Source organism: Hetaerina americana, unplaced genomic scaffold (genome assembly GCF_022747635.1).
Source record: "Hetaerina americana unplaced genomic scaffold, ioHetAmer1.1.p SCAF_70, whole genome shotgun sequence".
Lineage (NCBI taxonomy): Eukaryota > Metazoa > Arthropoda > Insecta > Odonata > Calopterygidae > Hetaerina > Hetaerina americana.
Genome location: NW_027287317.1, coordinates 1,531,586 through 1,556,110, shown reverse-complemented (window position 1 = coordinate 1,556,110; position 24,525 = coordinate 1,531,586). Strand labels below are relative to the sequence as shown.

The 24,525-nt window shown below is 42.9% G+C and overlaps 1 protein-coding gene across 3 annotated transcripts in view; it reads left to right on the top strand.

Moving 5' to 3' along the window:
- LOC139697227 (beta-1,4-N-acetylgalactosaminyltransferase bre-4-like) overlaps nt 1-24,525 on the top strand; it is a 413,079-nt gene that overhangs the window by 208,784 nt on the left and 179,770 nt on the right. For all 3 annotated transcript variants that reach the window (XM_071595894.1, XM_071595896.1, XM_071595895.1), the window contains one exon: nt 2,248-2,274. The gene's annotated coding sequence lies outside the window, so the exon portion shown is untranslated. The remainder of the gene's footprint in view (nt 1-2,247; nt 2,275-24,525) is intronic.

The window sequence follows — 24,525 nt, the reverse complement described above, 5'->3', positions numbered from 1 at the left end:
TTATTTGTGGGGAATCCGCGTAAGGGGTAGCTAGCGTGAGTTGACATAAACTCACTAGGCGATTCTGTAGGCCTATGATCAAATCTATCCTGTCGGTTTATCTGGCAACTAATTACTCTATAGTCCTTAATGGATATGTTTACATGCGGAACGCTGATAACATATTGGTTATTCCTTTAGCAAATTTTGTAATTTAAAACGGACACGGCCAAGTTTTGTATTGTTTATCACTGGTGTCAGGATGGTGCGGTGGCTAATGCGCTGCCCCCCACCCCGAGAGCTCAGGCTTGAATCTCAGAGGTGGCAGGATTTTTCATTGGTATCCCGATCCCTACTTAGGGGGCTATGTGAAGAGCATTTTAAGTCATAGCACGCCGTCCGTCGGATGGGCCGTTAAACTGTGAGCATCTTGGCGCCTTTCTTTGAGTGTGGGTAAATACCGACGCCGGGATTCTCTCCACCCTTCCTCCCTCATTCCCTGCAAATCGTACCTCCACCCACCTATCCGTAATTTCGCGAAAGATCTCAATTGTCGTTCGCCTCCCCCATCCCTAATAGCTACTACTGTTTCAATTGCTCATGGTTTCCCCTTTCATAAAATGGCTCCTCCTTATTCAATATAGCCTTTTTAACTGCGTGACCATACTTTACTTTCCTCCTTGCAGGGGAAGTACTTCCCGCTGTTTTCTCATCAGTTTTCAGGATTTTTTTCATTCTCCGTCGGTGTCGGTAGTTATTCGATCACCATTTCTAGAAACAAAATGATTTCGAGAGTGATTGGTACTTTTGTAGTCTACCTCTTTTTTAACTCTCCACTGACATCATGGCACCTCATTCTTACCCCCTCGGTCGTGGAAGTAAGTCAAGGATTCCTTGTGCCCACACTTCTTCCATCTCTCCCCCATGTCCCGCTTCGCCTTACTCTCCCTTCCACACCTTCTATTTATTGACTTTTGCGAGATTTTTATCCTCAGCTGCCGTCACAATACGTTTATTTGATTTGTAGTTCTGAGGGTTACAACAATGTATGACCTGATTACTGTATCGTATACTCGTAAATCATTATCTTCGAGCAGTTGCAGCCATTTGAGACACATCTTGTTACTAAATTTTCTGAAAGGTAGAAGTCTGTGAGGGAAAATTGCTCGAAGGAAGATTTTATTGGAAGTTAATGATGAGTCAGATGTTTATAGATTTAGTTTTCTTGCATAAGCAGCCTGGATAAATCATATTTTCAATCATAAATAATTGAATGTATGGACGTTTGACGAAGTTTTAAAATATGTTGGGGAAAGAGATGAAGATTCTTGTTTGAATTCGTAAAAGACAGGAATGGTGAATGGAGAACATATTGATGCTGAGAGGGAGTGAGATAGCGAAGGCCGTGATAGGAAGGAGGGATGTTAAGCCAGCGGGGAATAGGGATGGAGAGAACCGACTCTTAGAATGGTCCGATTCTTGTAGAAAGTTTGGAGAACTGATGATGGAAATAGTGTGAAGTATTTAAGTTTTGGTCTGAATAAAAGTACGAAAGAGTTGAGACGGGTAGAGTTTCCCGTGTTGTGAAAAAGTTTTTAGATCGAGTATAATCGCCCCATCAAATAAGTAGACAACCTCTGATGGGAGTTTTCAAGTTTCACTTTGGTCATAGCTTATAACAGTGTCTAGAGCCATTGATTCATCGAAAACGTACCTCGTTTAATAATTGTTGTTCATAATTTAACAAGGTCGAGAGGATCCCTTCCATCCTGGAAGCAAGATTAAGTGAGCATAAAAACAGATCTTGGTCCAATCGGAAGGCGCCAACTACAAAAGAGTACACTGCTTGTAACCAGATTGAATTCCTGAATTAATGTGGAGCAACTTTGATTGAGAGTTCTCAAGTTTCTGGAAATTGCCGCCTAGGTTGTACAAATTCTTGAAATTTCTTCTCCAATTCTTCTTAGGCTGTTTGGCAAGCCATTGCACCACTCAATAACTCCGTAACTTTCAGCGAACTTGGATGAAGTTTCCGAAATTAAAATTTTGTATTTGCTGCATTTCTTCTGGAGAATAACAAGTTTTCCGTAATCTCTCTTAAGAGTCCTACCCGTCCAACTGGAGGAATTTGTAATGGATTAACGATACTTAAATTTTTTGAATATTTTTTATTTTATTTTTAACTAGTTTTGTGTTTACTCTAATATATATTAATGGCAGCATCTGTTATGGCGATGATTGTATTAAACGCTCTGTATTCTCTTCCAGGTGTCCAGCGTCTGCTCTGCGCAAGTAGTAAGTTTCTTTCTATTGTTTTTTTATGGATACCTTTCTCACTTCTGTGAGAATTTCTCTAGTGCGACCCCTATTAATCTGGTTGGTATGATGTAAGCAAAATGATAATGTTGGTATTTTGCCAAAACTAATCACCGCACTTTTGTGAGAAAAGGCCTCCGGACAAGCTCGGTTGCTATTAGGGCTCCATTCAACGGTGGATTTCTTAAGGATGAAAATAAAATCCTTGACTTTTTTTAAATTTAATGTTCATTTGAAAAGGAAGCTATTATAATTAGCTTCAGAGATAGCATCGTACTTTTGTTAAATGACGAGAAATAGGGTGTGCATTTCCAAAAGGATACGTTCCGGCGACCGAACAATTTCTGAGTGGCATTCTTATATCCCGGGTTACATTTTGAATTTAAAGCATATTTCACCGAATGGCACTCATATTTGTTTTCTGAAAGTGTTTTGAGATACAGTGAAGTTAATTCCCGTATTAAGACCAAAATAATTTCGACAAAAGTGTAGGGAATTGTTTTTCGTGTCTTCGGAAATTCTAGTGGGTTCGGAAGAGGATGGGCGTTAATGGGTCCGCGCATTGTGATCGGGCCAAGCGTGCTGGGTGATTTGAATATTATCAATTACTCGAGGGTTAAGGGGATCGGGATGGTGCGGTGGCTAACGTAGAGGGCCCGGGTTCAAATCCTGGAGGCAGCAAATATTTTTCAGGGTTATCCTGATGCCTACTTCAGGTGCTTTGCGGAGAGCGTCCGTCGGATGGGATGTTAAACTGATTCCCTTGGCGCCTTTCCACAAGATTAAACTAATGCTGACGACGGGTTTCTCTCCACCCTTCCCTTCCCATCCATCCTTAATGCTGCAAATGACCTTAGCTGTCGGTTACTAATACTACTCGATACTAATTTCTGTTTACAAGGTGCTGGCCTGTCCATTCCCACCCGCTCCCTCTCGCCTTCCGCTGTGGCCTTCACCCCACCCGGTCCACCCGTCCGCATCTTGCCCGGCTGAAAGGAGTAATCGAGCTGTCACCACGTAGATCGCCTCCAATCGGGGAACATAGTCCCTTAACGTCCGGAAGCGTACGTGGAAGTATTATTCCATCGCTATAATGAGATTATATGTATTATTGTTATGCGTGTGTGTGTATATATATATTATATATATACATATACATATATATATATATATATATATATATATATATATATATATACACAGTAATATATATGTACAGTAATACAGTATAATATATACAGTAATTAACACAGTAATCAACCCGAAGGTCGGTTTAGTAGGTGATGGTAGAGATAACCCAGTACTAAACCCTACACGGCGTGTGAAAATTCACATCAGGGTAGGGGGGCCAGTTCCTTTCCCTGTGCCGGTTATGGATTCCCAGAAAGACCTGGTACCCGAAAAATCACTTTAGCTTGGGTGGAGCTGCAGGTTCCCAGCGTGCCTTGCCCGTAAATCGAACCCGGGACCCTCTGGTCAGCAGTCCAACACTCTACGCACTGGACTACCGCGACCCACATATATATATATATATATATATATATATATATATATATATATATATATATATATATATATATATATATATATATATATATATATATATACAGGGTTCGTCCGGAAAATAAGTGTACTGAGCTCAGGAAAAAAAATTATTACACTTAAACATATCTTAAGCTAATATTCCTCAAAATAGGACCCTTGTGAGTCGATACACTTGTTCCAGCGGCGTCCCCATTCCTGGAACGCTCCCGCGAAGGCATCATCGGGAACCTCTCGAAGACTCGTCGTCGACCTCTTCTCTGCCCTCCACGAACATCTTGTGCCACCGAAAGATCATGTTTCTGGACATGGCTGACTCCCCGTAAGCCTGGTTAATCATACCGACAGTTTCGGTAGACCATTTCCCAAGCTTTACCGCAAATTTGATGGAATAACGCTGCTCCAAAAACTTCGGCATCGCGTTCCGTGACGTGGGTCGAAGCGTGGAGGTTTGCGTTAACAGAGCTCCTCACTACACCACAGCTCAGAGCCGACTGCCTTTTTCAGCGTCGCTTGCCAACATACCCCCCTCCAATCGCAGCCCGTCAGAGCGGTGCTGGGCGCGCCTGGAGCGGCGGGAAAAAATCAGTAGTCAGTACACTTATTTTCCGGACGAACCCTGTATACATATATTATATATATATAGACACACACACACACATATATATAAACATATGCATATATACATATGTATATATTTTTTTAAGGTAATCTACCGGTTAAGGTAGGTTTTTGGATGGACACAACTACCAAACAAACATTTTATTATTCCTAACAAAACAAAAAAAATCCATCATCCTACTCTAAATCAGGTCCCTCTTCATCTCTGAGTACTTTCTTCCTCCCTTCATCCCGTCCAACATCCCTATCCTGTTCCTTCCCTTTCCTCGTTTGCCTAACATTCTCCCCTCAATTAGAGTCTTCAACATCCCGCTGCCGGTCAATACCCCCTTCAGCCACTTTTCCTGCCTCCATAGGATTGCTCCCAACAAACCCCTCTCTTCGCCCACCATACCAAGTACTTCCTCATTTGTTTTCTTCTCTGTCCATTTCACCTTCTCCATTCTTCTCCACCCCCACATTTCAAAAGCCTCCAGTCTACGTCTATCCTCCTGCTTCAATGACCACGTTTCCGCGCCGTACATAGCTACGCTCCATATCAAAGTTTTTACGAGTCTTTTCTTAACATCCTTACTCAACGTCCCCGTCATCAACTCTCGCCTCCTTGTGAGCGAGAGGGTGAAATCGGCTGCAGTAGTTTTCTGCCCAATAGTTGGTACGCCGTTCTGTTCCACCCGCGCCGTCCTGTTCCACCTCTCTATTACCTTCACCTATTTTTCCTACTCCTCAGGATTTTTCCCAACAAACCCCTCTCCTCGCCCACCATACCTAGTATTTCCTCATTTGTTTTCCTCTCGGTCCTCCTAATCTTATCCATCCTTCTCCCTACCCACATTTCAAAAGCCTCCAATCTACTTCTATCATCCTGTTTCAGTGACCACGTTTCCACGCCATACATAACTACGCTACATACGAGGGTCATCCGGAAAGTAGTACCCGTTCGTGCCGCATGAAGTGCTGACGACGCGAGTAGCCGCTGGACGAGGTCAGATAGCTTCAGTGGCTTGTCTGCCTTCTCTGAGCCAAGTTGCGTGACGCTAGCATTGCCTGTGTTGTTTCTGTGATTGTTTACAATGTTTAAAAAAATTGAGAACGCCGCCAGTTGTGAAGTGAGGGCAGTGATTAAATTCCTCAATGCAAGAAACGTTCGCCCATGTGATATTCATCGCCAATTAAAGGAGGTGTATGGAGACAATGTAATGGACGAGTCGTCTGTTCGGCGGTGGTGTCGCAACTTCAACATGGGGAGGGGGAACACACACGACGATGAGCGTTCGGAGAGACCGTCTGTCATTACAGACCAACTGGTGAGCTCAGTTGACGAATTCGTGAGGAACGATCGGCGCGTCACAATTGATGACATCTGTGAGCATTTTCCCAATGTTTCTCGAACAATTGTTCATGAAATTGTTAAACACCATCTGCATTATGCAAAAATTTGTGCAAGATGGGTCCCTCGCGTATCTCAATGAGCTGGCGGCGAAGGACTATGCAGCAGGAATACAGAAACTTGTCACACGTTATGACAAATGCCTTAATTTGCTTGGAGATTATGTTGAGAAGTAGTTTAAAGTATCCTCTTTCAAATAAATTTTTTTATGTTTGTTAATATTTACTTTTGTGTCTTTATTTCACGAACGGGTACTACTTTCCGGATGACCCTCGTATAAAAGTTTTTACGAGTCATTTTTTAACATCCTTACTCAACGTCCCCGTCATTAACTCCCTCCTCCTTGTGAAAGCCTCTTTGCCTAGCGCAATTCTTCGCCTTACGTCCCTACTACTTTGACCGTGTTGGTCCAAAACACTACCGAGATACGTAAACTGTTCTACCTGCTCTAGTTTTTGCCCTCCTACTTTAATGTTAAGCTTAGCCTTTTTCATTCTAGAAAATCGCATAACCTTTGTTTTATTAATATTGATTCTCATCCCATACCTGTCGCACTGAATTTCCAATTCAATCAGCCATGCACGCATAAAATTAATACATATAATCACATCATAGCAATGGAATAATACTTCCACGTACGCTTCCGGATGTTAAGGGACTATGTTCCCCGATTGGAGGCGATCTACGTGGTGACAGCTCGATTACTCCTTTCAGCCGGGCAAGATGCGGACGGGTGGAACGGGTGGGGTGAAGCCCATTCCCCTCCCACCTTCATTCCTACCTCCAGTTCTTCCCATGCCTCTTTAATCATTTCCTCTGCATACAGGTTGAACAGCAACGGTGATAATGGGCAACCCTGCCTTACACCTCTTCCTAACACTGCCCAACCGGACTCCCCGTTCCCCACTCGCACCTGAGCAGTCTGAGACATGTACAGGTTGCGGATTAGCCTCCTTTCCCTCCAATCTATTCCTATTTTCTGAAATATACTCATTAGTTTTTCCCAATTCACTCTATCAAACGCTTTTTCGAAATCTACGAAACAGGCAAATACCTCCTGGTTGTGTTCTATATTCCTCTCGATTAATAATCTCATTACTGCAATTGCATCACGCGTACCTCTCCCCTTCCTGAACCCAAACTGATCATCCCCTAAGTAATCATTTGCCCTACTCTCTATCCTTTTGTTTATGATCCTAAGAACAACTTTAGCTGCGTGAGATATCAAACTTATTGTCCTATAGTCCTCACATAACGTGGCCTTTAGCTTTTTTGTAATAGGAACTAAAACTGATCTCACAAAGTCTTCCGGCCAGATTCTCTCCTCATAAATACTACGGATCAGCCCATATACTCTTCCTCCCACACTTTCCTAAGCATTTTAAAAGTTCCACGGGAATGTTATCCACCCCCACGGCCTTATTTAGTTTCATCTCCATTAATGCCCTTTCTATCTCATTGTCTAGTATGCCTGGACCTAAGCTGTCTTCCTCTACGTCATTTTCTTTTTCAATGTCTAACTTTATTGGTCTAAGCTCCTTACTATACAGTTCTTCTATATACTCCTTCCATCTCTCTTGGATCTTTCCTGCGCCAAATGTTACCTTACCCGCCTTATCTCTAACTGTTAGCATAGCTCTTCCTTTCTTACTTCCTGATAGCGATTTAACTTTGCTGTACAGCGCACCGATTTCACCCTTCCTCTGGAGACTCTCCATATCCTCGCACTGCGTCTTCCACCAGGCTTCTTTTGCTTTATTTGTTGCCCGCTTCAATTTATTGTTTAATTCTTTGTACTTCATTTTGCCTAACTCTGTATTTACATTCTTCCATTTTCGCCGCTCATTCATCTTTGTAATCATCTCATCCGTGATCCATGGTTTCCTCGTCCTTTTAGCGTTAACGGTTCCAATAGTGTCTTTTGTGTCATTAGACAACCCTTTCTTGAAACTTTCCCATTTTTCTTCGATAGTACTCAGCTCTTTACCATCGTCCATGATTTCCTCTACCGCCTGTTTGTATTCCTTCCTTTCCAAACCATTTAATGCTTCTACATTCCATTTTCTAACTCGCCGCCCCTGCCTTATCTTTTTGAAACGGACTCTACATTTCATAACAACTAAATTGTGGTCAGAGTCCGCATCCGCTCCCGGGAAGCTGTGCGAATTTATCACACTGTTCCTAAACCTGTGTCTAACCAGAATATAATCTAGCTGATACCTCTCTGAGTCACCTGGCATTTTCCATGTATACCTGCGTCTTTTGTGGTGTCTAAACCAAGTGTTGGTGATGACTAACCCCTGTCTTCTGCAGAACTCAACTGCTTTCTCCCCGCGGTCATTCCTCGTGCCTAAACCGTAGTCCCCGACCTCGTCACCATCTCTTCCTTCGCCTACCGTCGCATTCCAATCCCCCATTACTATCAAATGTTTCCCTGCAGGAACACACGCGATCACGTCCTCTAACTGATCGTATATCCTATCGACCTCTTCTTCTTTATGGTTGCTCGGTGGCATGTATACCTGAATAATAACTAAGTTCGTCGGTTCTGCTTTTATCTCTACTAGTAGTATTCTATCCGTTACCTGCTCTATGTTGCCTACGCTTCTCCCTACCTCTTTATTTAATGCTAAGGCAACCCCTCGTTGGCTCTCGTCCCCACCGCTGTATATTATTCTACACTTATCACTCCAGTAATCCCCGCTATCTTTCCATCTCACCTCGCATAGACCTAAAATATCTATATTTCCCCTTTCCATTTCTCGCTTATCATTCTCCAATTTCATTGTCCTCATCATTGTCCTAACATTCCACGTTCCTATTCTAACTAATGTGGTCTTCTTCTCGTGCGTCTTCTGTCCTGCTGCTGCTGGTTTTCCCTTGCAAGGGTTTCGTTGGATGACGACCGCGGAAGCCTTGCCTCCCCCGCTGCCGGGCACGACACACGGCCGATTGGGCCGAGCCCCGTAGTTGCCAGGACTCAAAATATATGTATAGTCCATCAAATTTTTCTTGGTAATGATAATTGAGGTGGTTTCCCGGTACCTTCTTCAATAGTGTTTTTAACGTGACACCATCCCTTACTGGCCGCCCCACTGGGGTCAGACGCCATTGCAGCCGCCTCACCGAGGAACAGACGCTGCGTGGACTACCTTTCGTCTGGCTCCTAACCTTCGACCTATCTGGCATGGGTGACCCTACCAGGAGCAATTATTATTATTCCCGCCAGCACAGCTCTAGGGGTCATCGGAACGCACAAGCCCTTCCACCACGTCAAGGTTGTAGTCCGGGGAGGGATATGTATATATATGTATACATATTATACATATGTATATGTATGTATTTATATATATATATATATATATATATATATATATATATATATATATATATATATATATATACACACACACACACAACGCACACTTGCAAAAACAAAAAAAAAGATCAGGCCCCCCTAAACTGATGGGTGAATTTCACACGTCTTTGGTTATGGTTTATGGTATTTGGTTTTATTATGGTGGTCCCAGCCACCATCATCAGAGTAGAAGCAACTGAGTTGATTTTTCTTCGTACTCTGATGAAGGTGGCTGGGACCACCGAAATATTAAAAATATGAGTCTTCTTAATTTTTTTAACTCGTAGTACATGTGCGTATATAAATCAAAGAATGAGCGAGGTTGCGTAGTCCAGTTCTAATTTAGATAGAAACATAACACACGCACAATCCAAAAGCCAACTGAGGATGAACGAGAGATGGAAGGTGGATAGGAGGGTAGAGGGGTGAAAGTTTGGGAGGGGTGGATATAGACGGAAATAATTGGAAGAGGAGGGGGAAATGAATCATTGTGGAGGGTGGTTGTTTAATGCGTGCATCTACATCTGCTTTATACCCCGCAAGGGCGTGTGGCGGGGATGTTAGGGCATCACCCGTAGTTAAGAAAAAAACCGCATGCAAAATCCACAAATTTATACAGTCTACAAACAAAATATGGCATATACTCATGCAAAAATCCTTACACCCCACACACATGCAAGCACATAAACTACCAACTAACATACGCATGCACCTACAAGTATACCTGATATCTTTGCAATGTTTAATTTTGTTCCCTTATTAAGGCTTTTAAGATGCCACCATTAATTTTTAACTGGCGTCATACGCCCCTGCATCCGCTGCACTTCTTTGTCTGCCGTTGTAATACAGCACTTCATCGCATGGCAGTCCACCACTTTTAGCTTTTAGTCCATGATCAAGTCGTCTTCCATTATTTATTAATTTCTTACGCACTCTCTGCGATTGGAGAAAATCCCGTCGAATGATATGAGAAAACGTTTTTCACTCCGAGGAAGAAATATATTGAGAAGTCTGGGGGTTATTTGTTGGGAACACGTCTCTTTTTATGCGCGCTTTCAGAAATACCAATGCCAAAAAAGGAATAAGAACCTTCTATTCTCGCCGATAGCGGATTCAAAATGTGTAATAAGGTGCCTGTCCCTTTGGCTTCGCGCGGAGTGAAGTTTTAGAATAGTGTCAAATCACTAAGGATTTGACAAATGTGTTCTCATATTCTGGACATTGAAAGGTTTAGTATTTATTATCAAATGTGTGCGGTGAAGTCGCTTTACGAATTCGAATTAAATGTTGAAGAAAGAAAGATAGTGAATAGAGATACTCAGGAGGGTTGTGGTTAGGAAACAAGGACACGGTCGGATCATTCCACAAAAATCATCGCGTCTCGATTCACCATTGTGTGGGTCGTCTACTCCCCAGTGCCTCCGCAACAGCGGCGCGTTGATTTTTGCAAATAAAACTCTCCAGATGATCATTCAAAAATGAAGAGGGTAGGCACAAAGTGAATTGTTCCCCCAAATAAACGAAATTCCTTCCCTTAAGCATGGTTATGTATTCCTTTCATAGGGTAAATGGAGATTGGTATTTTTAATTCAACCGAAGGAGTCCAAAATGAGTCATTTCTTATTTTTCCTTTGATGCTCACTTCCATCGTCGTCTTTCGATTGGTCCTCGCGAAAAAAAGCCTCTTTACAATGTTACCGCTTTTGTCATCATACTAGTTTGCTTCCTCCTCCCGCAGACATTTTTTTCTTCCGCTCGCACTCACTCCCACGAGCTCGCAGTTGAGAGATTATTTCCGCCCACTTCAGGAACTTGTCACTCCGCGTAATATTTTGTCCCGCCGTATTTCTGCGATTATTTTATTTTTCTGCTTTCCGGGGGCAGTCTGTTGTGGGGAGGCCGGAAGGAGAGACAAGGCTCTTCGATTAGAAAGCGTTTTTATTCCGACCCTTTTATCGATACTTGGGGAGAATGTTCGTTTCGCGAAATTTCTAAGCCTCGCTTCGGAGTTGAAAGTACAAGTTAACCATAGAATACTCACGCGCTCGATCCACGGTTGGCAGGGAAATTCGTGGAAGGACACGCCCTTAGGGGTTCGTAAGGGGACGAGGATGAAAAACTGAGCCGTGTTATTTTATTTCTCAGAAGAGCAAACAATGTCGGTCCCTCGCTTTGTTCTCGCCCTTCTCACGTCTAAAAAGTCCCTTCCTGTCCTATTTCCATCCCTATGCGTGTGTTGTTCTCCTTCTCCCCAAATCTCTCCCGATCGAAGGCGTGATTTCTGCGGCGAGGCCTGCGGGGGCGGAAGTAAAAAATCATCTCATCCGTGCTGTTTGCTCTTTGGCCTTTTCCGTTGTTCTAATTGCCGGGTAGTTCTTCGTCCTTGGATTGATTGGACAAATAGTCCCCGAGTGCGCTTTGAGGCCATTAGTGTACGCGTAAGTGGTCTGAGTGTTCCTCGCAATGGGAGTGTTCATTAAGCCAGGTTCAGAGAGACACGAAAAACTTTTTTTTTGATTCCGTGAGCAACGTATTCTCCAAAGCAATACCGTAGCCAATCGAAATGTATTGACAGATGATGATGCATTTGAGTGCATGTTATCAGTCTAACCTGCATTACCAGATTCAAGAATTTAATATCACTGTCAGCATTTTACAAGTGAAGGTACCGTAAGGATTTGTAGACATCTGTGTTTTTTTAGGGTTGGAGCAACATCGAGAAGATCGATAGTGCTGCTCTCCCTACGCGAGGAGCAAGGAATCGTGCCCAAACTGATTTGGAATGTATACTAGTTTTGTGGGAAGTTGGAGTAAAAAAAAAAGTAGACCACTCGAATGTATTGATACATTTCTGAATCCCATTAGTAGGTTGTAAGTAACAGTGACTATTTTTCTTGGAAATTTTATAATTGCTAGTGCAAAATACTTTCCTCGAAATTTATCGTTTGCGATGACTTACCCTCGGTTGCACCCCATGACCACACCTGTTCTTAAGGCAAAGAGAAATAGGAAATTAATGCCCGCGTCGCGGTATGAGACTTGCGGACATCCAACCGCAATTTGCGATCGTCCGGAATCAAGTGGATTATTTCCCAGCGTGGCTAGAAGCCGGGAAGCCGGCGACCTCTCGAGGAGAGGGTGAATCCCTCGGGGGTGATCAGGGGGACGGCGAAGCGATCCCGGTGATGAGGTAAGGTGTTTCACCATTTCCTCTGTTTACATAGCCGATGGATGGATGAATTTGCATGATAATGATCATGAAGGCTTACGGCCTGCGCGATTCCTTTCCGCGACTTGTTTACATCTATGGAAATGTGCTATTCTCATTCTCCCAATAAAATGTCGTGTTGAATGTTTACAGTTATTTGTTTATTTCAGAATGTTTTATCCCCCACACTCCGCGATCAAATTTTGTCAAAGATGAAACTCCGAAAATTTCTTTTTTTTATATTTTAATGATATCTAGTTTGTATTGGCATTTGCTTTAACAAATTCGGGAAAATCAAGTCGTATTTATAGAATTGAGCATTAATAAAAAACAAGTTGTACATGTTTTTGTTTTAATCTGATTCCCAATTTTAGCTCGACCGTAAAATTGTACAGTCGTTGAATGAATTAGTCTCTCTTTGTTAATTATTTAAAAAGCGGTAGGTTTTCAACACACTTAATCTGAACTTGGAATATATCCCCTGATGTCCTAAATGAACGCGAAGTAATATGAATCAAAGCTTTCCAAGACTGGAGACTTGAAACTACGTAATAATAACTGTCATTAGATGTGTGATTCATTTTCATCAAATCGAATCTATGTCCAATATTTCCTCACCAAATAAAATCTAGTATATACTGTAATACAGCATAATATCATATTCCTAACACCTGTGTGTCCATTGGAAATTGATTGTTCAATTTCAAGTGGCGTATTCGTTTCCATGCGTTTTCTGTAACCAAGCAGTAGAACATACTTGTATATACGAATGGAGGACTCACCGTTGCTGCAGCTGGCGACAGTCTAAATGATTTGCATGTCATAAGGAAGTAGAATGAAGATTGTTTGCCGTGAAAGGCTGTCGGAGTTACATTTTGGTGGCAGAAGTACCGGCGTTCCGCGGACGGAGTCCAATTAAGTGGGAATATTATGTTTAGTTTTATTGTAGGACTATTGTGTGCCAGCGAGTCAGATTTGATGAATTTATGTTAAAAAATATTAACCGCTCAACTGAGTGAAATCCTTGTTATGCATCAAAGTTTTTTTCTCATTTCTTTTACGCTATTCTCCTTTAAAACTACGTTCACAGTCCCTCAGGCCCGGGTGAATGTCAGTCTCCCGCATGACAGCACGGAGGACGTAAGCCAACTGATTTAAAACCGTAGAAAATTCAAATTTGATTACCACACTGCGACATTTAATGTATCATATTATTACAATAAGCGTTGATTGATCGACTTGGAATAATAAATGGACCATTTGGAAAAAAATGTCGCTTACTTAATGTTATATTCCATATTGTGTGTTATCACACTATCGCTCGAGATTTCATAGTGTTATATTATCGCATAAACGCTGCATCGCCTCACCTGGCGGCTGAACATCGCGTTGCGATGCTAAACTAACATCGCAATGTATCGCACGATCTCAGAGCCGTTAGGGCAGTGAAAGCGCCGAAATGCAGGGCGCTACCTCCGGGCAACGAAATCACGTCCATCCGAGCCTCCCTGACCCTTGCCCCCACACTCCTCGGGGTCCGGGCCATCAGTCTCCCGTTGCCCACACACCGCGGTAACCGCAAGTGGATACTTGGGGGGGGGGAAAGAGAGGGGTGAATGGGGGCTTTTCGCGGAGCATGTGTACGCGACGCCAGCGGCGGTGGCGACGGCGGTGTGGGGTCGGCTCCACCCATCCCCCGGGCCCCCCCGACGTGTTCCAAACGCCGGCCTCCCCTCGGGCCGCTCCCCCTCCTCTGCGCGCGCCCTTCGGGCCCACCCCCGTGCAATCGATAGCGGCGGAAGAGGGGAGGGCGAGCGAGGGGGGACGGGGGGTCGCCCTCTGCCTCAGAGCTGGCAGGAGCGCCATGGCAGTCACCTCGGGATCCAACAGATGCCCTGCACTCACTCTTACCCTCGAAAATCCTCCAGTTCACCGCACTTTCACGTGCAGTACTTGACCACAACTCTTCGAGTAATGTGCACGCTTTGTGTGGATGCACCCCCAGTCACGCCTCTTGTCAGTGATCATGTAGATCGCTGTTGCACCGCACGCCATCGCCTTTTATGCTACCGACCGCAACCGATGTTGATGTTTGTTTTTTAATTGAATTGTTTAAAAAAATCACTTAAATATTTAAAATAATTTTTCCGATATTGTTCAGGAAATTCATTGCTATTTTAATTTTTTTAATGCCCCTCTCCCGGCCACCGTACGCGATTTCTATCGTGATAATAGAATTCCAGCGCACGGAGTTATTTTGTGTTAGTTTTTACCATATTTACTGCGCAATTTTCGTGATTCGGGTCGCAAGCTCGGAAAATATCCCTCATTGATGATAGGGGTTGTCGTCATGCATCACAGATGTGTGGACCGTTCACACGGGGCCATTCTGGGTAATGCAAGGATAAGGGGGAGAGGTACGAGTAATGTCCATGGTGAGGGTTCCTCCGGACCTGCTCCCAGCTCGCACCCGATAATTGCTCATGTGAAGAAGAGTGAGGAATCAGTAATAGGGCGGGAGGTCGTGCGGGGATGCCTCGCAGAGAGGGGTGCGTGCGGGAGAGAATTACTGGAGAGCCACCCTCTTCCCCCCGACGCACTCCCACGTTCGACCCACTCTGCTCATGTGTCCGTGTGGTTCTCTTCCTCCCCTAAACGCTTCCTCCGCTCTGCCCCTCCCTCCCCAGCCCCCGCCCTCCTCATCGTCCTTTCCGCTATTGTTTCCCTGCGTGGCTGCGTGCTCGGCATGATGGACCACGGAGCCTTTTTCGCTTTCCTACGTCGGTCGACTTAATTCGAAACGGACAGAAAGGGCGACACGCGTTTTAAAACCGTAAAATTAAAAAAAAAAATGCGAGGGAAGATTTATTAGCTGCTACTTATGTGCAGTGCAAATTTTGCGTAAAACGTCGTGCCGGCAAGTTGAATGTTCGTCTCACTCGGTTTAGAAAATATTTTTGCGGCCTCTGTGAACACTACGTGTTCTACTAAGTCTCCCGCTACCGTTTTCGTTTATTTTCTTCCTTTTGTGCGCCACTTGGTCTCAACATTGTGAGTCCTTGAAATAAAATGCTACGAAATATTTTTTTTTCATTTTTAACAGTTTATTTTTTTATTATTTTTGGACATCGTCATCGTTAAGAGTTTGCTAAGGAGTGTCTTTTCGTTAGCGATTGTGGAGTGGCTCACGTGGTGATGAATGTTTTATTTTTCCCCGTGTGCACAAACGTAATATCTTGTTAAAAATTAATATTTTTTTATTTACCGAGTACTTGAGACTGGAGTTTTAAAACGGTCCCCGGTCCCTCCGCGAGTGGATCTCCCAGCTTTACTGTTCTCAAGTACGTTAAGTTAAAGTGGAAACTCTTGGTTTGGGCCGAGACTTCGGCAACTTCTTTGGATAGTGGGATCAATATTAAAATTGGGGCGGGGAGAGTAGGGAAGTGCGTATCCGAACAAGTTCATATTGAATCGCTTACAGGTACATTGATTGCTAAAAAGCCCAAGTATTTATTAATGGATAAAGTTTACTGGAGGGTCTATGGATCAGTGTTAACTTGAAGAATTAATTTTCATATTCGCTCTAGTGTCAGAGACTGTCAATCATAATGTCGACAGTCGTAGCTATCAATAATTCTCTACTTAATTTTGAAAATTTGTCGTTATTGTCATCAATGTTATTTCATTCTTGTAGCGTCTAATCATCAATTTGACGGTTGGATCAAGGACTAATGTTTATTTAATCAGGGGGACCCTAAACACTGTTTACAGGATTTTTTCTAAAATTAAGTGAAGTGATGCTCGTATTTTCCGGCTCAAGAGTTCTTAACCACAAAGAGTTTGTAACTCAGGGACCGGCTGTCAAATAAGGTTCTAGCGGAAGTCCTCGAAAATCCGCGGAAAGAGTGAGGTACCTGAAAGGGGTTCTCGTCAACGCTTTCCAGGAAGCGTACCGCGACTGTCAGAGGCGCTGGTGATGCGCAGGGGATATACGTGTATTTTGAAGAATATTAGTAATATTTACATTGATCTGCATTAAAGTTTTTCCAGGATTAATTCAACTTATTTTTGGGACATCATGTAGATCATAAAATCATTGTTGATCTTTTGGTGATTAGTAATGATTTTTACTTTATGGATCGCTGTTCAACCCTACTTTTGGTTAAAGTACGAGTCCTACGTCACACTACCTTGATGTCTTTTAACGAGGAAACTATTGAGCTCCGGCATTGTCAATTTATGCTTAAAGGACCAGAAAATATATTTATTGCAAGTTTTCGCTGTTTAAAACTGTAGTGAGTTATAAGTTCATCTTATACTCAAATGATTTTTGTGAATTTTAGCTACTTAAATATTATTCGCCCATAAATTCTATCATGCCAACGGTAAATTGAAATGCAGATTGCTTCTCCAGTGCAGTAATCTGTTTATGAGTTTGTTACTAGTTATTTCCCGAATTTCATAGGTCTCAAATGTGTAACGTGATTGATGGATTCTTCGGTATTTTGGTGCGTTGATTTTAATGATTCTTTTGGTAGATATAAATTTGTGTTCATTCTAACGACATCAGAATCAGTCATCTGTTAATGTTCATATGTTAAATGTGATAGGAGGAATCTGTAACGGAAAAAGTGCCGTCAGAAAATTGCAGTTCATTATTGTGCAGCTTTTTTTAGGTAAGAATGATTCTAAACGAAGAATGCTATTGAGCCCAAAATATCATATCGCGTCAATGTCATACTATACGACTGCTCAAAAAGAAGCATAATTTTTTAAGGATCCCTGTGTGTTTGTTCATATCATCGTAGCAACTAAAGGGCTGAACCGATTTAAATGAATGAAGCATTTTAAAAACCCTTATATTATCCTGAGTAACAGGATCTTTCTCTCTCTTTGCGTGATGTACCATGTGTTTGCGAAACCAAGAAACAAGGGGAAAACTGTTTTGTTAAGGGATTTAATCTTTCGCCATTCGTAAAACATCGTAAAAGACTGGGGATCGAGATGGTGCGGGGGCTATTGTAATGGCTTCCCACCTAGAGGGCCCGGGTTTAAATCCTGGCGGTGTTGAATATTTTTCAGAGGTATCTCGATCCCTTCTTGAGGCGCTTTGTGGAGGGCACTTTGAGTGAGTACGCCGTCCGTCGGATGGGACGGTAAGCTGATGACCCCTTGGCACCTTTCGTAAAGAGTAGGCTAATGCCGACGCCGGGTTTCTCTCCACTCTTCATCCTTTGCTGTCCATCCCCTATGGCGCAAATGACCTCAGCTGTCGGTGGCCTCCCTTAAATACTACTACTTCTCGTAAAAGACTGCTCCAAAATCGTTTGTCCAAGCTCATAAGAGCCTTGTGAAGAATGGAATTTCTCATATCCGCATTGATGGCGTCACTGATGGAATTGTGTTCGGCACGTGGCCTGCTCAATCGCCTGTGCACATGTGAATTTCCCGTAGAAATGTCATCAATGACCATGTCTGTGTGTATCCGATCTCCAGAGGCGCGTAGTGTTTTGGAGAAGGGAGCAACGCAGCGGAATAGAGGGGTTTAATTCATTGGGCGGAGGCTTCCATCGTTGAATTACCCCTCTTTTTCTTTGCTCGTCATATTCTCATTCTCCACTTAATACTAAATTTTCTAATTTCCTCGCACTTCGACGGATTCCTTGTTTGCGGAGCGGTCGTCTTAGTCTTCGTTCGTTCTCCCGTCCCCTCCTTCCCAGACCTTCGCCCTTCATTTATTTCCTCCGGACGCTTCTTCGGGGAGCACTCCGGAGGAATTACGGATTAAGGTTAAGTTGGTATCTGCCGAGTGAAGAGGAGCGCCGATGGCTGTCACTATGATCAACAAAGGCACAATATTCACTTGCCCTCCTCCCCTCTACTACCCCTCCAGGTCTTGGTTTTCCCATCACATTCTATGCCGAAGGCTACATGTTGTAGGGGGGGTACGCATCTACTGGAAAGGGGTCTTCGTCAATATTTTTTTAGTTAGAAAGGTAGTGGTAAAGTGGTTTGGGATGAATCTGAGTAAAGTTGTCGTACTCCTAGAAAAAATCGCTGCGGAAAAATATAGTGTCAAGCGATCGTTGGATGGCCGAGTAGTTGTAGCGGTAGATTTAGGGGGGACGACCGACAGCTTAGGTCATTTGTGCCTTCAGAGATGGATGGGAAAGGAGGAAGGGTGGTGAGAAACTCGGCGTCGGTGTTAGCCTGCTCTCATCGAAAGGCGCCAAGGGGTACACATCGCTTAGCGTCGACATCGACATAAGTACCCCGCGATCAACCGAAAAGGTGTGCGGCAGGGGGTGCAAGCACCAGGTGGGAAGGGTGAGTGATGAGGGGATATGGGAGAGGAAGGAAAAAGGGAAAAATATTCGTTAGAACTATCAAATAACGTGCAAACAATTATTTTGCATGCTGAAGGAAGACCCAATTCAAAACAAGGGTTAATTCACCCGACAAGCTTGCTACTTGTTATGCTAAACAGGGAATAAAAATGAACCAAAACCATTTACACGACAGGCCTCCTCCTAAACAAGACATGACATGCAGTACTGAAAAATAAGGAGGGGAAACTCCACCATGGACATGCAACTCGTGGTCCCCGCCCCCGAAGACGTAGGAAGGGAATGCCACATACCGCTGTAGACAGCGGAGGCGTACTTTTACAAACAGGTAATACGAACTTTTTTTTGCCAAAATTATGTTTAAAAAATCACCCGCGCCTTGTGAAGGGTCGCACTCCATGGGGGGAACGTTCAATGCTTATTTTTACCCTAGATGATCTCTCCATACCATTTTACCCCACATGATTATGACTCCATTGCAGTTCTATATTTACTCACGTATAATATTTATTATTCAATTGAAGAATGTTGTAGTTGGGATTACTATTATTAAGTTCATATTTATAATGCGAAGTGGATGCCGTGTTGTTCGCTTCTGCGGTGTTGAAAGAGGTGCGAGGGAGATGTCGAATGAACTTGATCGTATTTTATCCCTACTAATCTTAACCAAACAGCATGGAACTAACAAAGAACTGTAGCTTGAGTTGGTGGGGTGTCGCAGTTTCGCGAAGACCGTTGAACCTTTTTTTTTGAGCGCACTACGGAAATGAGGGTGCATCTTATAATGCCTTCAAATACGGCAATTCCTTTTTGGAAGCAGATGCCCCCCTTCACCTTGTTTGTGACAATCGTCGAATCCTGTTTTGTTTTCAAATTCTGTTTCATTTTTCTCCGATATAATACATCCTACAACTACGACTCACCTTATTTCCCTGCATAGCTCCTCATGCTCAACCTTATGAGCTTAAAATAAAGCGTGAAGAAAGAATCAAAGACTGCGTTTCCACAGGAAAGAATTTATCGTGTCGACTAGTTTCGCTACACTGTAGCTTCATCTGGACTGGTTACTAATCAACAATAAATTCTTCCCTCACCATCATCATCAGTATTTCAATCCTCGGATTGGTTTACTGCAGCCCTTCAAGTCTATTCTATTTAATGTCAATGCCCCAAATCCTTGATGCCTTCTCTGTTTTACGTCCTTCTTAATTTGTCCTATGTACATGTCTCTTGGTCTTCCTCGTGGAATCTTTCCTTTTATTTTTCCTTCTATGATAAGTATTCCTTATCAATCTATTGTGCCTCAATGTGTGTCCAATCCATCTATTTTTGCTTTGCCGTAGAGTTCTCCATATGGCCTTATCCTCTTCTGCTATTCTGTATACTTCCATGTTCCTTACTTTGTCTGCCTATTATTTAATCTTCAGCATTCTCCTCCGGCACCATATTTCAAAGGCTTCTATTCTTCGTTGGTCGGCTTTTCCAATGATCCAAGTCTCGGAACCACAGAGCACTATGCTCCACACAAAAGTCTTTACGAATTGTTTCCTTTTTGTCAGCTTTAGGTTCTTTGAACATAGTAATTGCCTCTTATTCATGAATGTATTCTTAGCTTGGGCTATTCTTCGCTTGATGTCGGTCGAAATTCTTTCATCCCATGTTATGCTGCTGCCCAGGTAGATGAAGGATTCCACTTGCTCTAGTTTCACCACTCGAATTGTGATATCTGCATTCAGCTTCTCAAAAATCTCGGCTCCAACACGCTACATCTGGTCTACCATCATCCCCTTCAAATTCTTCCCTATAGAAACGTCAAGTCTTTGATTCTTTCTTCGTGCTTTGCTAATTGATTTCCACAAACTATCGGTCTCAACCATCTCTCAACTTATGAGCTTATCTTAAAAGCCAGCGTTCAGTTCATACATACTCGTTTTGACTTGCGACTCACCTTTTGAACGTTTTGAAATAGCCAGTTGATGTTATCAATTCTTGGTACGAATTTATCTTTCAAAAAACTGTTTTTTACGAGTCCGGTTCCCTCCTGCCTTTCCTGTGCCAACCTCCTGTTGGACCGCCCTAATTTGAAGAAATTCGAAAACACGTTTATATTTGCTTTGAGTTCCCAACTCATCTCATTGATCACCGGGAATCAAAAGACCTCATTCGGGGTTCCGGGAAAGAAAATTTTGTATGCCACAGGAGGGAGGGAAGGGAGACTTAAGGGTGAGATTGGGTGATGAAAGAAAACTCGAGGTCCACCTGCTCCGTCTAGATAAGGTTTCATATTGTGTGGGACACTGAAAGGGCCGGATTCCTTTAATGTCTCACGGAATCTTGTCATCTCTCGGCTTATGTCCAAAATTAGTAAATGTAATACATTTTTAGTATCACGAAATGTTCAAAACGTTTTTTATCGCGGTGCTAACGCCGTTGCATCATTTCTCTAACTTAACAAGCCTTCGATGAGTATCAGGCATGGTGTAGTTGGCGGAGGGAAGTAATAGTGACGGCAGCATAACTAATGTCTATCCACTCATATAAGGGAAAGGTTTGGAGACACGGGAAGGGTTTCGGGCGTGGGAAATGTGAAGCTAACCTTATATTTAATTCTTTGCAATACCGTGTGGGCGGATGCCAAACGTGGGCCGAGGGAATGGTGAAGTTATCACTTGGTTCCTTAAACTTGGTTGATTCCGGCAATATTGTATTCCGAAAGCACTAACTTAAGCGTAATGCGATTGATTGTTAGTCTAAGTAAGTTTAATTAAAATTATAAAACGGGACCTTTGTTGTATTTTTCACTTCTGGAACAATCCGTGACTATCATTTGTAATTATTCTGCATTTGCAAAAGTTGGTAGCCCTTGTAGGCAGTCATTGAAGCTGATGTCTTGATCTGCCAAATCCGAACACCGAATTATTACCAACTTGAGATAGATCATCCCCATCACCGAAACTCTATGCTGAACTGAATTGGATGACTAGTGCATCAAATCAAATTTATTGGCAAAATTATCGATATGTTCTATGATTGCAAAGGATTCGATATAATAAATGCAAAGGAAAATGACTGATGGCGACATATATAGATGAAATGACACATTTCACTCCACCGTCGTCGTCGGATACGAGTTTTCGTACTCACTTATTCTCTCCTTACAAAAAGGACAGCGATGTTCGCGACCATTTTGCTGATATGATCAAATTGGAATTCATATTCGAGCTAAGAATTCGGGGATATCGTTATACGGCGCGAATAAAATAGACACAAATTCACGGATCCATTGATGGATCGTAGGTTGAAGGAGAACTGTTATGCCTTATAGTTGGGCCGAATTGGGATAATGTAGCAGGAATATGAGATCCACCGGAGAAAATGTCGGTAAAGGAAGTAGATTAGGTTCGCAAAAGGATTGGTAGATTTCTAAAAATTACCTGTACAAGGAAAGTAAGTGTTAACGGGGTTAATAATGGAACCGTGATTAGAGTTCCTTCAAACGCGAAGGGAATGAGCGAAACTTACATGGCCGGAACGTTTCAGGGCACAGGACGCTGCTTTCAACCCCGGGGGAGTCTGTCGTCAAGGCCCTTACGCCACATCGAGTGATCGGACTGCCTAGATCAATAGAAATAAATGGGCTCCTGTGCCGGCGGAAATTTCGGAAAATGACGGAAATGGGGAAAATGTCATTTGCTCCGAAAATTCGTATTTTCCTGAGATTTCCAAGAAAGGGTTCGTATTTTTTCTGTGGTTCTGATTGGCATTCTTCTCTATTCATTGTCAGTTATTTCAATTCTTGCAATGATTGAATGAGTTTTTGTGTTGTTATTTCCTTTTTCTCGTGCCGAGTTGTTTTTTTTTTAATTTCTTGCGTAGCACTCTTTTATATTGAATATTCTGAGCAGAATGTTCAGTTTTTTTGTTTAACACTCTAATGGGTTACCTTTAGAGCATTAATAAAGTTATTCATAATAGACGCTATTGTCCTAACACCTGTCGTTTGTTGGGTACGATGCAGATGCCAGATATCATCAAAACGATGAAACGATGCATTGGACGTGATAGCTAATTTCAAAGTGGAGGTATTTGGCGATCATCTGAATCTCATTTAACTTTCAATGTTACGGTATTACGGTATTGAATATTTAACGTCCGTCTCTCGATTTGAAAAAAATATCGAGTCAAAGAGGATCGGGGATATATTATAATTTGGGGAGGGGATGGGGGGGGAGGGGGGGTTAGCAATCACCATGCTGTAAAATGTTGGCCCTGCCGTGCACGGCCCTAATGTTCAAAGTCAAGTGTGGTTGCGTCGCGGCGGCGATTCGTCTCCACGTTGGCAACGTTGATTGATTGAATTAACGCCGCTTTGCGGGGCTCCAGCTTCCAACTCGGAACGCGGCTCCTTATCGTGGCCGCCCCGTGTGGCAGTGTTGCCATGACCCTGCCGCCATCCCGAATGCTTGCTTAATCGTAGTCTTCCGTCGCATCGCTCGCCAGCACACTTCAGCCCTCCGTAGAAATATTATCTGCCCTCTTCTCGCTCCTGAAATTTCGAAGGGAAATTTTCGCAAAGGTAAGGGCATGAGCGGAATAAATGCCAGACTAGCGACTACGCCTGTATCATTATGCAAACCGTAAGCGCAAAGCGCGTGAAAGTGTATCGGTGATGTTTAATTTTGTCACGTTTCGCGATAAGGACAGTAAATTTTATTTCAGAATAATTTTTATGAATTTCATTTTCAGGGCGATTTGATGACTCAAAGACAAAACTTGGCAATCAACAGGTTAATAAATAGATGCTCGTTGACTGTGGTTATTCGTGTGATTTGGAGAGGGAGTTGTGTGAGTGGCACGGTGTGTTAGAAAGACAGACATCGAGGAAAATTTGAGATTAGGGTTTGATACTAAGGTGTCAGGCAATTAGGTAATAATTTCTAAATATTTAATGAAAATTTTCAACGGGACTATTTTCGAGTAGAAACGTGTACCTTCTATTTGTTGCGATCGCGAATTTGCGTCGAAAAAGAAACCCTTCATTGGGTTACATTTTTAATATCGCACAGGCTGCATGCAAAACCAAATTATAATCGGTAAACAACCGATGATATTATGATAAAAATAATATCCGCTGGGTCGGTACTCTGACGTATTGTCATTAACATCTCATTATGCTCTCACTCATCAAAGAATTTATAAGGTTGACATTGTCCTCACGGCATCAGCGTTAAACTTTCACCGTTCTAATTTTTCCAGTTGGCTGCGGTCATCGAAATGTACATCATCGCAACAAAGGACAGGCAATAAAAATGTTAATTTTCAACAATGTGCCATTATAAGACAACAGGCAATTCTAAAGCAAAATCAACTGGTGAATCGGTAATTTGAGGTGGCGTTGGAGCGTTCCAGAAATGGAAAGAAACTTAATCGATTAACTCTCATTTTCGAGTAATAATTGAGTAAAGCTATAGTGACATTCAAGCCTTAAAATCAGTTTCCATAGGAGTATGATGACCGGTTAGGTGGTGAGGAGAGGAAGAGTAACGTGACCATAGCCTTCGAATGGTAAGTCAGCTGTGTCGATCACAGGCGAAGTTTATAGTGCCCCCACGCCTGAGGTCACGTCGCACTGTAAAGTCGTGAGAGGGAAATCCATCAAGCCTGAAAACATTATATCCAATGACCGATCCAGAATTTGACCCTGCGGCATTCGACCAATCAAGCGAGCCACTCATCGTGCTAACGGTGTTGTCGAAGTACATCA